We start from the raw sequence: 16,303 nt of genomic DNA, 5'->3' as shown, positions 1-16,303 counted from the left end.
CACTTGAAGAAAATGGAGTTGGATTTGGTAGAAGAAACATTAAGGTTTAGACCTGCTATCCTCTCTATCTCACCCAACTGGCTGAGTTTTATGACAGTGGATAGTCTCATCATTTTCCTCTCTACTTGAATTTAATCATCTTTCTGGCATCTTCATGGCTTTTTCTTTGCTCCAGTTCTCTCTGTGATCAGCAGTTTTTCAGACATTTGTAAACTTTTGACTCACTGGGAGTTCCTAGCCTCTTGGAAGGCAATCTGTTCCCAGTTATATTTATGTCTAGTTTAGAATGCCAGGTAAAACCTGTAAAAACTACCGAACTATGTACCTTTGTTCAAAATCTCATTCTGTTTCTGACTTTCTTATGTTGCTTTATTCTGTTCTTGGATCCAGACCTGGATGGTGGTTGAACAGATCATCTTTGTAATCTTAGGCAAATAAATCGCTCCATCTCTTTGGACCTTGGTTTCTTCATTTTTTTAAGTAAGGAAGCTGGGCTAATTGATTTCCAAGATCCCTTCCAACTCTAAATCTAAGATGCTGTAAAATATTTTGGAAAAGACAAAATATGACCGGTATAGTGAGGTATTTGAGACAAGAACCTGGAGATATAAATTTTAGGGATAAATTTTCAAAGTGTTCAAATGTCAAAACCTCAACAAAAAAAATCCTTGTAAATTGATTGATTAAATTTATTCTAAGCAGTCCTTGTGCTGAAGTTCCTGTTCCCTTTCATATGAGAAAATATTTCTCAATAAACCAAGGATACCATTCTGAAATTTTTGTTTTGAAGGTGACCATAATTCTTGAATGACTCAGAAAGACAAAATAATCACTTAGGCTAAAAATGGGCCATGCCCTTTTGGTGTTTTAAATAGCTAAGCCTTTCTGAGAGTTTTAGAGAAATTCAGGTGAGTGCAGTCAAAGAATTACTAATGGAGACATCTGTGCAGAAGAAATTCTCTCCCCCTCCCTCGTTCTGTAGGTAGAGCCAATAGTTAGAGAGTTGGACAGAATGGAGACAGTCCAGATAAACAAAAATATAGAGCAGTGGTCCTCAAACTTTTAAAATAGGGGGCCAGTTCCCTGTCCCTCAGATTGTTGGAGGGCCGGAATATAGTAAAAATAAAAACTCACACTCTGTCTCCGCCCCTCCCATTTGCCATAACTGGTGGGCCGCATAAACGTCCTCAGATGCTGTAGTTTGAGAACCCCTGGTATAGAGATATAGCCATTTAAGAGAAGAAACAACTTCAAGAATCAGGACTTTTGGCAACAGAAAAGAAAGTCAGTTTGGGATTCAAGAAAGTGGTAAGCCTGGTAATTATGAGTCAAGCTGAGTTCAATCTAAGGATCCCTTCAGCAAAGATGTGTCCCCCAAGGGGGAGCTTTGTGAGGACTCCACGGGCAAGAAAGAGTATTAGATTCTTGTGAGATTGGAATTATAAACTGCTTCTGCTACATGAGTCTCATTGACATTATACTTTATGTACCTACTTTCCTAGGGATTTTGGCCTTTATTGATGAGAGTGTTCACCTCAGATTTATAAAGGTATGGAGGAATGTTTTGTTGCTAAGCGTTAATTGTATCTGATAGCTGATTAACATTAAGGAGAAAAACACTGATGGGTTTCATGAGCTATTGTTTTAGATGAGTAACCCCATAGATCACCCGTAGAATCCAAGATCTTAGTTTCCTCTGGGGATCAAACCTGTGAGAAAAAGTTTAAGTTGGAGAAGTTACATTTGTATTATTCTGTCTTTCCTACTTCTAAACTCTTTCCTATAGATTAATGGGGATCCAACATTTCGATTCCCTTTACCAGACAGAAGCCAAGGTGGAAACCTGAAGGAAGCCCTTAAATAGAGGTACTTAGCCATCAGGATTAGGAAATTAAGATCTCTGGCCCCAGAATCACGTGCCCATACACTTTCGTGCTGTGGAGTTGTATATTAAATGAATGGATTTGGGCTTGTTTGTTTGTTTTGTTTTGTTTTGTTTTGTTTTTTTCAGTGTCATCACTCATGGATTAAAACGGGAGGATTCTCCAACAACAACAACAAAAAATCATGTTTGAGGTCTCACTGCTTCTTCTGTAACTGTAGATCTGTTTAACTTTTGCCATGGCAACATTGTTATAGGTTCCCAAATAATGATACTAAAGCTAGATGGTGCAGAGGATAGAGTTCCGGCCCGACTCAGGCACTTATTAGCTATGTGATGCTGGGTGAGTCTACTTAACCCTGTTTGTCTCAGTTTCCTTATCTGTAAAATCACTGGAGAAGGAAATGGCAAACCACTCTAATATCTTTGCCAAGAAGACCCCAAGTGGAGCCAGGAATACCGTGACATGAAAACAGCTGAACAACAGCCACAAGAAAGTGGGAGAATTTGAGGATTAAGCTCCACGTGGTTGCAGTATACCACAGGCTTAAGCTCATATTCTCAATACTTTTTGATATATCTTTCAGGCATTAAAATGTTGAAGGGTCAGCACCCAGAAGCTATTCATCTTTGGGTGGTGGAGAATGGCTCTGAGACTGGATAGTTCAGTTTGAGGTGGAAGGGAATAAATGACTGCTTTGAACAAAGATAAATTTGGTTCAAAGGTCAGTGTAAATAAACAAGGATGGTACTAATTCTTGGAATAAGTTCAAAAGGGCCTCAGGAAAGCACCAGGGAGATCCAAGAGTAGATTTCAGGAACTTCAAATTAAGGAGCCAAAATAACCAGGATCAGTGGTCAGATATTGATTGAGAGATTGGGACACAAGGATAGGACTCCAGTCTTATTAACCTGAATTAGGGCAGAAAAAGCAGTATCTGATTAAATGTGAAGAAGAAAATGACTAAGTGTGAATATTCTTCACAACTTTCTTGAGTATAGCACTGGGATTTGCCCGTGAAGGGGTATAGAAAACAGAGTAGAAAGGAACACACAAACACAAGACAAGAGGATTGGAGGTAGGGACAGCTGGCAAGATCATTATGACTGTGTTCAGTACTTCCTTTATCCCTTAAAGGAATAAAGTCATTTTCTGTGGGGGACTCAGATATATACTCATTGCCTTTAGATAGACCCGATGTGTCTGAATCCACTTCCCTCACTGACTCGGCAGATGTCAGATCTTGGAGCAAGGTGGAGACCCTTGGAATCTCAGCTTTTATTAGCAGCCATGACCCTAATTCCAACCCTTACTTTAGATTATCCACTTAAGTTTCCTCCCCTTAAAAACAAACACATTTTTCTTAGTTTTTCTTTGTCAATTAAAATTATAACTTTTTAAAACATATTCCTTTATCTTTCCTTCCTCATATAGCTATTCCTTATATCAATTATAAAAGAAGAAAGAAACAAAACAAAACAATCATCTTGTCTGACAGTATATACAACATCAGAGGAAGGAGCTATCTGACTTGGTGTTTAGAATGCTGGACTGAGTCAGGAAGAGCTGAGTTCAAATCAAGCCTTAGATACTAGTTCTGTGATCTTGAGCAAATCAATGGATGTTTGGCTCAGATTCTTTATCTATAAAGTAAAAATGATAATTGAATCTATCTTTTTAGAGTTTTTGTAAGGATAAAATCAGAGAATATTTATAAGGGTAAAACCCAAGAGTACTATATAAATGTTAGCCATGATGAGGATGTACTTCTTCAGCTCTTCCTATGGTTTTTGTAATTACATATCTGCCCTTGTTTTTCTAAAAGCCTTCTTTAACTCTGTACAAGTCCACATTTTGGCCACCATCCAGTAATGTGGCCTCTTTAGGGTTTTCATTTCTCATTCTCATATTTCCTTTACTGTATTCTACTTCAGGAATTCAAAATAGAAATCTGTATGTTAGCAGCAAAGGGAGCGTCCTTTTTGAGTTCTAGGATAACTTTTAAAATACTTAACACCTCATTTATTTCAGCACAGATACCTCTTATTTCTTTTTCTGGAAGAAAGGTGGTTAGGAGGTGATAGATGATAACCGATGGTCAGTTTTAGCTAAGTCACAGTAAACCCCTGTGTTCCTACCATTGCCATGACTGAATTGCCATCTTTCCTTCTTTCTGTCTATCTCTACTTGAATTGTATCTAGCCTTAAAGGACCATCTCTTCTGTCAAGTAAGTTTTCCTTCACTTTTGAAGTCTATAATTAGACATTTCATAGCATTGAACTTCCATGACATTTATCCTATTGCTTTCTATTGCTAATTATTTTTTTTATGAGCATAGTTCCTTGAGGGAAGGGACTGTGTTTTTTATATTTTTTAAGACACACAGACCCAACAAGGGGCTCAATAAATCAATATTGATTCAATGGTATAATTCAAAGCAAAGTCAATAACTTTAAGAAATAATATTGGAATTGAATAATAATAAAGAAGTAATTGTGGTAAAGATGGGTAAGAAAATGGAAAGAAATAGAAAAGTTGGATATCTTATTCCAGAAATATTTCAGAAATAATAGTGGCAACAAAGCTAAAGGAGAGAGATGGGTAAGTACCCTGAAAATCTATAAAGGGGGTTGTTGTTTGTGAATAGAGAATCAGAATGCCTGGAGTATATTCTGAGAATACCTGCAAAGAGATCAATGTCACCAGGCCACATAATATGTGGTGAGGAGAAAGGGATAAGATTAGAGGATTAGGGGGTAAAATTAGGAGGGACTTTGAATGCCTAGCAGAAGATTTTATATTTGTTCCTTTTAGTGATTAGGTACCAACTATAGTTTATTGAATGGAAGGGTGGAGGTGGTGTATGTAACAGAGTCAGAAGTGCTTTAGGAAGATAAATCTGATAGTCAAACTGGACTGGAGTGGGGGGAGACTTGAGGCAGGGAGACCCACCAGCAGATGGTTGGTAATGGGAGTGAGTATATTTGTAGTACATTTGAGTAATTCATTTTTAGGCATGAATAAAAGAAATAATATAACTCATGTACCAAACAGGCCTACAAAAAGTGAGCCACTTATTATTATGGTGTTAGATAGAAAAGGACTATTAAAACACGTAGAGGAAAGTAAAGGAACTTGATGTTCATGTGCTGTATAAGAGGAATCAATATTGATAATGATATAGATGATGTCATAAATTTTAGGAATGTCTGAAAATCCTTTACTTGCATTTAGAACAGAATAGCCAATTTTAAAAATCTATCTATTTTTTGAATACTTTCAGACTATGAAACTCATAAACCACTGGAGCTAAATAACCATAGCAATTCCCTAACTTAGATTTTCAATATTTGGGAATCATGAGGAAATTCAGTGATTGTGTTAAGGCACCCAATTTCTCTGAGTCCATTCATTTACAAATGAGTCATCATAGTATGAAAATAATCCTTGATTTCAAAAAGTAAAGCCCATAAACTATAAGTTCTGGCAGATGCTGCTATCTCCAAAAGGCTTAATTTTTGGTTAAGATAGTGACAAAGATGGGCCTAGCCTACCCAGCTCCTATATCAAATACCCTAGCAAAGATTTAAATGAATACCACAAGTTTATGATCCCATGCTCCATAGAAGGAAAGAGTAATAATAAAGTGGGGGATGATAAGATTATTGCAATACGCTTCCTCAGTAAAGTTAAAAATGAGAAGAAAAACTCAAGGTTATAGATCCAAATCAGACTTCATGCGAAGTACAGACACAAGAGCCAGTTGGCAGAATGTCACTTACTACCTTGTTCTAGGTCAGCGATCCAGGGCGGACTGAAGAGGGAACTTGCTTCTAGAAAAAGTGTTCCAGGATAAAGAATGGTTTCAGGTCCTAGGCTGAATACTGAATTAGAAAAAAAAAAAATCAGAAGCCAGGAGCAGTATGTGACTGAAATCCCAGGAGCAGAGTAAGGTTTCAGTTTCTAGTTAGCCTAGTCTGAAGCCTAATGAAGAACAACAGACTAAAAGAAAGACTAAATTTTTGTCACTGAATCAGCAGGATTTTCCAGTTGACTGTTAGCATCTGACTACAATACTCGTCTACTGACATTTCAAAGTAGGCAAGCCCATATGCCAGTTGCTCAGACCTAAACCAAAGTCGGAATTTAGAAAGCTCAGATCAGGGGATTAACAATTAGACTTACCCTTAATAGGACCTTTTTGGCAGTACTGAATGCTTTCAGCTTCCCAACCTGAGATGTCCTTGAGATGGCTAGAGTCGTACTTAATATCTTAAGAAATCATTAACAAAACCTAGAACAGGTCTTCCCTACAAAAGTGCTCAAAGCCCAGCCCTAATATAAAGTCTCAAGTAAGGCAGTAAACTGAAAGAATGAGGAAAAAAAAAGAATCAATCATAAAAAGCTGTCATGGGAAGTTCAAGACACAAATCCAGAAGAGAATGATTCCAAAACATCTGAAAGCAAAGCCTCAAAATAAAATACAGCTTGAATACAAATAAAGTTAGAATTTCTGGAAGACAAAAGTTTTTAACATTTAAAAACATTTTTATAAATGAAATGAAAATGCTGGAGGAAGAGACAGAAAATAAATGAGAGCTATAGAACAAAGATTGGAAAAATGAGTCAACAGTGTGGAATAAGAGGTACAAAATCTTAACTCAAAGCAATAAAGTCCCTTGAATTACACTAGATTGAATAGAAGCCAATGACTTTATGAGCTAACAAGAAATGTTAAAACAAAGAGAAAAGACTAGAAAAAAATTTAAATTTCTCATATCAAAAACACAATTGACCTGGAAAACAGATCAAGGAGAATTTAATGATAATTAGATTTTTGAAAACAATGACCAAAAAACCTGTACATAAATTTTTAAGAAATTATAAAAGAAAACTTTCAGGGTCTTTTAAAATCAGAGGGCAAAGTGAATAATGAAAGAATCCATGAGTCACTCTTGGAAAAAACCTCCAAACTCCCAGTTCAAGGAAAAATTAAAATTACAGCTCGTAGAGAAAGAATTTAAAGATCAAGGATCACATATCCTTTAGCAACCTTTACTGTAAGGAAGTAGAGAACTTTTGGGATATGATATTCCAGAATGTATAGAATGTAAGTTTAAAACCAAGAATAACTTATTCAGGATAAAATGGAGTATCAGTCTTACAAGGGAAAAGGGGTCTTTAAAGAAATAGAGGAGAAGTAAAAATTGTTTTTAAAATAGTCAATGAAGAAATTTTTCACTTATTTTCTTGGTTACAACAGAGATTTTGTTTTTCTTTTTCAACAGGGGAGATAGGGGGGGATGAGAAGACAGATTTTTGCTGATTAAAAAGAAGAAAATTTAATGAAAAAGAGAGAAGTAGTATAGTTAAAGGAGGGTAGAAAAGAAGGACAGATCATAAAGAAAAAAAGTATAAAATCAGTGTTTGATCTAACATATCTAACGTGTATTGGTCAACCTGCCATTTTGGGGGGGTGGCGAAGAGGGGAAAAATTAGAACAAAAGGGTTGGCAATTGTCATTACCCATGCATATATCTGGTAAATAAAAACTATTAAAAGAAAAAAAAAAAGAATCAGTGTTTGAGATCTGGGCTCAATGAAGTGAGGGCAAGCAGAAGAAAGGGGATAAGACCACTTTAATTATTGATTATTAATGTTGTTTCTATTAATTTTCTTTCCATAAATGAAAAAATAAACAGAATCTAAACCAGGTTGTTTTCCAGAAACATACTTGAAGCATAAATATTCATGCAGAAATAAAAAGAGAGGCTGGTACAGAATTTATGCCTCAGGTAAATTTTTTTTAAATTTTTTTTATTCATTTTTCCAAATTATCAGGTAAATTTTTTAAAAAAGAATAAAACCTAAACTTTTGCCCCATATCCACAAAATTGGCAGTGTTTGAAAAGGATGGAAATAGATAATGTAGCAAGACTTATGGAAAAACAGGTACATTAGCATGCTGTTGGTGGAGTAATGATTTAGTACAACTATTTTAGAAAGCATCTTGAAATTATTGATTTCTTCTTTTAATTTTTGTATTTCAAGTTTGATTTTTGGTTGGGGGTTTTAAATTTGGTCTTTTTCTAGCTTTTTAAGTTGCAGGCCCAATTCATTAATCTTTTCTTTCTCTATTTTGTTCAAATAAGCCTCTGAAGATATAAAATTTCCCCTTATTACCTCTTTAGCTGCATCCCATAGATCTTGGTATGATGTCTCATCATTGTCATTATCTTGGGTGAAATTATTAATTGTTTCTATAATTTGCTGTTTCACCCAGTCATTCTTTAAGATGAGATTATTCGGTTTCCAATTACTTTTTGGTCTATTTACCCCTAACTTCTTACTGAATGTAGCTTTTATTGCATTGTGGTCTGAGAAGAAGGCATTTATTATTTCTGCCTTCCTGCATTTAATTTTGAGATCTTTATGTCCTAATATATGGTCATTTTTTGTATAGGATCCATGAACTGCTGAGAAGAAAGTATATTCCTTTCTATCGCCATTCAGTTTTCTTCAAAGGTCTATCATACTTAGTTTTTCTAATGTTCTATTTACTTTTTAAATTTCTTTCTTATTTGTTTTGTGGTTTGATTTGTCTAAATCTGAGAGTGCAAGGTTGAGATCTCCCACTATTATAGTAATACTGTCTATTTCTTCTTGCAACTCTCTTAACTTTTCCTTTAGAAAGTTAAACATCTTGAAATTATGCAAATAAAGTGGTTAAAATTTCCATACCTTTTAACTCAGAGATTTCAATACTAATAATAATATCTCAAAATGGTCACTGATAAAAAGAAATTCTTTATATGGGGAATTTCTGCCTTTAGTGAATTGATTTGTAAGGCCACGGTAAGAATAGACTTGATTGAAAGAGATTAGTGGGAAAAAATAATAATTTTAAAAATCATTAAACTAGAACTTCTAGATCATATGACCAACAAGATAGAAGACTAAACATTTTCTCCAACCCATGTAACTTCTCAAATCTCATCCAAACAGAAATTATGTGCCAAAGATAAAATAATTTTAGCTGTCTCCATGATCTAGAACACCCAGAATCTGAAGGAAGTTAAAAAATTTCACTCATCACTCCCTCCCCTACTGCCCCCCCCCTACAATTCCAGCAGCAAGGCTGCAATATCTACTCAAGGACTAAACATAAGAAACAGAATGTATCTGTGCTTGAAATAGCACTCACTCCTCCCATTTTACCCCTTCTTCCAATGTCAGAGGCCTAAACTACAAAAATCAACCTTCTAGCACTAGTGTGGTAGCTCTCCAGACTAATGGTATCAATTCAGTGAATGGAGAGAGCAGTATGGTCATTGGGACAGGCATTCTGTGAATATGGGATGCGAGATATGGGATCTCTGTGTATATACTCTGTGTATATGGGATAAGAGAAAGAGTTCAGCATTCAATTGGGGCCAATTATGTCCCTCCAAAAGTTATCTGAGGCATCTAGGGTAGTGAACGATCAATTGTCCATCATAGGAGGAGATTGAGAAACATTGAGATCCAGCTCCCTGGGAAGTCAATGTTAGAAAGGAGGGAGTTAAAAAGTGAACAGTGAGGAAAAATAAGGTGGGGAGTAGCTGAAAAATTAGCATGAAGGAAGGTAGAATTGGGAGGCAGATCAAAAGACAGATCAAATAGACAAAAAAAGCAGATCAAAAAATTAAATATAGGGCTGAAATTACCAAAGATCTCAGGAAGAAGAAAACTCAAAAACCTAGAACATAAAGAAATAAACCAAAAGGGAAAAGATCAACAACAGAAAATAAAGCCTCCAGATCTAGCAAACAAGTTCAGGCATCTGTGAATAAATGCTATAAACCAAAGAACGACCTAACAACTTGATGAAACAGAGGGCCCTGTGCAATTTATAGAGAACACAGAGCCACAACACATTGTTCCTGAGTGGTTTAGAATGGGAAATGAGAATTATGAAAGCAAAATTTATGGATTACACGGCAAAAATAATGGGCAGAATAGAAACCTGGAATCTGTGATGGCAAATGTCACCAAAGAAATGAGAGAATAATAGTTTGGGATGCAAGTACACAGAAGTGAAAGACAATCTAGTATATGAAAAGTAAAAAAAAAAAATAACATTACAACAAAATGTGGATGTGTTCCCTCTCCAGTAGAAACAACTGATTTTGGAAACAGTCGTGTAAAGAGAACCTAGGGATCATATGTCTTCCAGAAGAAGATGACAAGACCAAAATACTTACGTAACAAAATGCAAGAAATTATATGCGAGAACTTCCCAGAATTTCTAGACACAGATAATAAAATACCAATTGAAATAATTTATAGATTGCCTCCAGAAAGAATTCCAAGGCTTCAAAGTTGTGATTAAAAGTGACTAAATTTTAAAGACACCTAAAGTGATTAAATTTTAAAAGTCAATTCAGAAACAAAGTCTTCAAGTGATCAGTAGAAAGACTTTCACATACAAAGGAAATAAAATTCAAATAACAAGATTATTCTGCACGATATATGAAAATGGAAGGGTACATGAAAAGGGGGAGAAAAAGAGGATAGAGAAGAGTGTGTAGTATTCTTAGTCAAATTGAAAGCTAGCAATGAAAGGAAGTTGACATTTGTGGTCTCAAGAAGAGAAGTCTGTAGGGACATGAGTGAGGAGGAGGGGGTAAAGATTGAAGAGGTTAGGGAAAGGAACAAGTCTTGCTTTACTGATGAATGTTCGTGTGAATGACAAAAGATTTTCTTTGAAGGGATATGGAGGCTGTGCTGAGTGTAGTCTGGGGGATTTGGTACTTGAAAAGTCTACTCGATGCTGTATTCTGGAGGGGAGTTTGAACACCTGGAGGAATGGAAAATTGTGGACTGGGGGAGATTTTGAAGCAAATAAAATTAAGATAATTAGAGAAGTAATGTATTGCATAAGCAGCATGGTGGAGAGAGGGAACTATTTGTTAATATCCTAAGAACTATTTGTTAATAGACTTTGGCCTTTTATTTATTGAGAAATAGCCAGTAGTCTTCTTCACTTAAAATTTTTTGAAACTTTAATGTGATATTTTTGTCATTCAGTCATTTTTCAGTCATAACTGACTCTTTGTGGACCCCCCCCTTTTTTTTTTTTTTTAAACAAAGATACTGGAGTGGTCTGCTTTTGCCTTCTCCAGCTCATTTTACAGATGAGGAGCTGAGGCAAGCAGGGTTTAGTAATTTACCCAGGATCACAAAGCCAGTAAATATCTGAGGGCAGATTTGAAGTGTTCTCTGCACTGTACCATCTAGATGCCCAGTTATTTATATATCGTGAATACCAAACCCTTATCAAAGAAATTTTATAAAAAGATTCTTCTTATCTTAGATGCATCAATATTTTCTGTGCAGAAAGTCATTTTGAAATTCCTATGAAACATAGTTGTTTTCATAATAGAACATAATGTTCTATTAGTTTGATTTTTAAGATGACTCTCTTCCCATTGTCTCTCTTACCTTTACCCCACTGATCCATTTTTCTCATCTGATAGTCCATCTTTCTCTTTTCTTCTTTATTTAGTCCTGTACTTTAACTTTTAAACTTCATTTTTCATTCCCCTTTCCAAAAGGGATTTTCTTTATTCTTTTTATTATCCGTTTTCTCTTTCTGTTTATTCTAGACACTCATTCTTGGATTTATTAATCCTATAATTATCCAATCTATCTCTTTTCTCTGTAATCTTCATGCTATCTAAGTTTCAAAGTATCCATTTTGGCTCTGTCCTCTAGGTTCTTTCTGCCTCTTCCTTGTAATGCTCACCCCTTGGAATCTCCCATGTTGCCTCATTTCTAGAACATGCCAATTATTAGTATTAATTACTGTCAATTAGCATTTATATAATACTTATTATGTGCCAGGCACATAATGTTTTATAATTATTATCTCCTTTGAACCTCACAACAACTCTAGGATAATACTATAATTTACCCCCATTTCACAATTAAGGAAACGGTTTAAGTGACTTGCTCAGGATCATACAATATGAAGGCAGATTTCAATTCATTCAACAGCATTAATATGCAATAATAATTAAATACAAGGAGAAAGGAAAATACTATCCCAAATAGCTGTAAAATGCATAAAATATTTGAGGGCCAATCTCTCAAAGCACATATAGAATCAGTTACAAAATGTTCCTTAAAGAAATAAAAAAAAATTTAAATAAGTAGAGGAATATTTCATGTTCATGGCTAGGCTGTGTCAACACGATAAAAATGACAATAGTATCAAAGTAAATTTATATTTTTAATTTTATATATATATATACATATATGTAGATATATGTATATATATATGTGTATGTATGTATGTAAAATTACCAAGGAGCACTTAATAGAAATTGATAAAAGAACTTAAAAAAAAAAAAAAGATCTAGAATATTAAGGGAAATGATAAAAAAGAGTAAGAATAAGAAGAATAGCATTTCCAGACCTCAAACTATATTATAAAGCAGTAGTCATCAAATCATTTGGCATGGATGAAAAATAGAGAGATCAATGGAACAGATATGATATATAAAATACATACTATAATACAAAATACAACATATATGTATTATATGTTATATTATTACATTATATTTAGTATGTAAACAGCATATTTCTTTATTGATTTCCCAAATACAAATTGTCTGTCAAAATTATCTTGTGTTTGTTTATCAAATCAAAGCCTTTCTTTCCTTGAAATAGATGATCCTAAGATCATTTCAGTGAAGGAGATAAGATATGCCTATATTCCTATCATTCTGATGTTCTGTCTGGAGTCTGTTCTTCAAACTCCCTGAAGACAATTGCCAATTTTTCCAGTCTGTTATCATTTTGCTGTTTCAGAGCAGCATTAATAAGGAATTTTTCTTCTGATAACTGAGTTTCTTCTCCTTGAAACTGAATTTCTCCTTTTATATCCCTAAAACCATGTACAGTGAGAGGAGTGGAATGAAATGAGCTTTGCAAATATTATTTCATTTGGTCATTTGACTGGCATTTAATAATTGTGTTGAATAATTGAGACTACCACAGATCATAGCAACCTTTCTGGATTTTAGCTTATCTTGGAAAATATCCATAATAAATCCTTAACCTAATTCTTCTCCCCCCACCCCTGTGACAATTTCAGGTCATAAAATTTTCACTGTCACTTTATTATCCCAATCTAACATTTATGTGGAAACTCCTGGTTATTTAGTGATTTTGAGTTTTAAAGGTGGTCCTACAAGATGTTCACAGTTGATTTACATATCAATGTCTTCCTGAAAAAAGCTTTTCCAGGAATTTCCTCTAGATTTATTTCTGCATATCAAAAAGCTTTAGCCATTACTTTTTTTTTTTTCCTAATGGGAAACTTAAACATACATTTTATAATCTCTAACTATTATTTGTAATTTAGCTGTTTAAAAGATTTTGAAGCCAAAGTCCAATTTTTTCTTAATTTGTTGTAAATCATGCCTGAACTTTTATTTGGAAAAAAAAAAAAAAAAACTTTTATTGATGCCTTTTGCTTTTATGTCATGGTAATTTCAGATTATATTTCTATTGCTTCTCTATGTTTTGAACCTTTACTTGTATGGTTTAAAAAAAAAGGTTAAGCAAAATCAACTTATATCGACCCATTTGACAGCATATTTAACATTCTGTAACCACAGCCTACCTTTTTTAATTTTTTTTTTTCTGAGGCTGGGGTTAAGTGACTTGCCCAGGGTCACACAGCTAGGAAGTGTTAAGTGTCTGAGACCAGATTTGAACTCGGGTCCTCCTGAATTCAAGGCTGGTGCTCTATCCACTGCACCACCTAGCTGCCCCCAGCCTACCTTCTTTCACTGAAAGGAAGGTTTTTGTTGTCTTCTGTCTTTTTCAGTCATTTTAAAATCATATCTGACTCTTTGTGACCCCTTTTGGGGTTTCCAGAGATATTAGAGTGGTTTGTCATTTCCTTTTCCAGATTATTATAAATGAGGAAACTGAGGCAAACAGGGTTAGGAAACTTATCCAGGGTCACACATCTAGTAAGAGTTTAAGACCAGATTTTCACTCATGAAGATGAATATTCCTGACTCCTGGTCTTACATTTTATCCACTGTGCCATGCTAGCTGACCTGGCTTCTCTCTATTAAGTAATCTTTTCTAAAATAATACTGGTTGATCTGACTCCAACTAATGTTTCCAAGTATATTTTGCATTATTCTGCATTAATCCCTTATGTTCAAGCCAAACTGGCCTGTGGTCCTCCAAATCAGCATTCTATCTTTCACAACCACAACTTTTCATAGGCTGTTCCCCATTCCTAGAATGCACCTCTTTTTTTCACATTAGCTTCAGAATTCTCCAAGACTCAGCTCTTTTTATTAGAATCCTTTTTAAAAAATAGCTTTTTGTTTTCAAAATATATGCAAAGATTCAACCTTACAAAACCTTGTGTTCTAAGTTTTTCTCTCTTCCTCCCCCCACCTCCCTCCCCTCGAAAGCAAGCAATGCAATATATGTTAAACATGTGCAGTTTTCTATATATACTTCCACAATTATTATGCTGCACAAGAAAAATCAGATCAAAAAGAAGAAAGAAGATAAAAAGCAAGGAAACAACAAAAAAAGTAAAAATGTTATGTTGTGGTCCACACTCAGTTCCACAATCCTCTCTTTGGGTGCAAATGGCTCTTTCCATTACAAGTTCATTGGAATTGGCCTGAATCATCTCATTATTGAGAACCACGTCTATCAGTGTTGAGCATCACATAATCTTATTGCCACTTTGTTCTCTTGGTACTACTCACTTCACTCAACATCAGTTCTTGCAGGTTTCTTCAGGCCTTTCTGAAATCAAAGTATTAATATGGAAAAATATATATTGCATAATATTCATATACTAGCACTTATTCAACTATTTTCCAATTGATGGGCATCCACTCACTTTCCAGTTTCTAACTGTATTTGGCAAAAATTCCTAAGAAACTAGAAACTTATATTTAATTCATATCAAATAATTTACCTTCTTAAGAAAGGAGAAGAGAGGGAAAAAATTTGGAATCCAAATTTTAAAAAAATCCCAACCAAATGTTAAATTTTTTTGTTTACATGTAATTAAAAAAATTAAATGTAAAAAAAGAAAACATTTTAAACTAGTTTGGTGGAAATTAGATTGAGAACAATATTTGCTGACACCACACCCTACAATAAGCTCATCTAGATACATGACTTAAATATAAATGCTAATAACATAAACAAAGTGGAAAAAAAAGGAAGGAGATAATTTTGATAACTATAGATACAAATTTTTTTTAAACTTAATTATGGTTACCTTTATTTTTTTATATTTTATTTTTTTTTATTTTATAATTATAAATTTTTTGACAGTATATATGCATGAGTAATTTTTTTATAACATTATCCCTTTTATTCATTTTTGATAATTTTGATTATATAAAGAAAAGCTTTTGCACAAACAAAAATAATGCAGTTAGAAAAGAAAAAGGGTGAACTGGGGAAAATACCTTTGTGGCAAATTTATCTGATAAAGGTCTGATAGACAAAATATTTAGGGAATTGATATGAATATATAGAAATAAGAGCCATTTTTCAATTTGTAAGTGATTAAAAGATCGGGACAATGTTCATGGAAAGAAATACAAGCAATTGGCAACTATATGAATTAATGCTTCAAATCATTAATAAAAAGAAATACAAATTAAAATATCCCTGAGGTTCCCAATTCATGCCCATCAGATTAACAGAAATGATAAAAAAAAAAAAAAAGCTAATTATTTGAGAAGTTGTGGGAAAATAGGCACATTAATATGTTACTTGTGCAGTGGTGAATTGGTTCCACCATTTTGGTAAGCCATTTCTAACTATATTAAAAAAAAAAAAGTTAGTAAGTTGTACCTATCCTTTCACTTAGTGATACTTGGATAAATGGACAACATATTAAAAAAGCACACAGAGGAGACCAAAAGGAAGTTCAGAAGGAGATTTAGACAAATAGGACAATTTTGTTACCATTGTATTAAATTTAAAAAACCTCTATAATACTAATTTAGTTTCGTATACAAACTTCTTTTTCTTTTTTATATATTGAAATATTCATATTTTCTTATTTTCATGAATTCATTATAGAATTATTTCTTTTATGTTATAAAGTTACATTCATAATAATTTTATATTATGTAACCCAGACTTTTTAAAAATTTTATTTTATTTTATTTTTTTATGAAAATTTTATACATTTTTCATCATTGACAATTGCAAACCCTTTTGTTCCAACTCTTCCCCTCCTTACCCCAACCCTATGCCCCAAATGGTAGGTTGACTAATACATGTTAAATATGTTAAAGTATAAGTTAAATACAATATAGGTATACATGACCAAACAGTTATTTTGCTGTACAAAATAATTGGATTT

The 16,303-nt window shown here is 33.9% G+C and overlaps 1 protein-coding gene across 3 annotated transcripts in view; it reads left to right on the top strand.

Annotated features, from left to right (window-relative positions):
* ADA2 (adenosine deaminase 2) overlaps positions 1 to 16,303 on the top strand; it is a 79,220-nt gene that overhangs the window by 22,363 nt on the left and 40,554 nt on the right. The gene's annotated exons all lie outside the window — the stretch shown is intronic.

Source organism: Sminthopsis crassicaudata, chromosome 5 (assembly GCF_048593235.1).
Source record: "Sminthopsis crassicaudata isolate SCR6 chromosome 5, ASM4859323v1, whole genome shotgun sequence".
Taxonomy (NCBI): Eukaryota; Metazoa; Chordata; class Mammalia; order Dasyuromorphia; family Dasyuridae; genus Sminthopsis; species Sminthopsis crassicaudata.
Note: the sequence above shows the minus strand (reverse complement) of the source record. Positions and strands in the feature narration are given on the sequence as shown.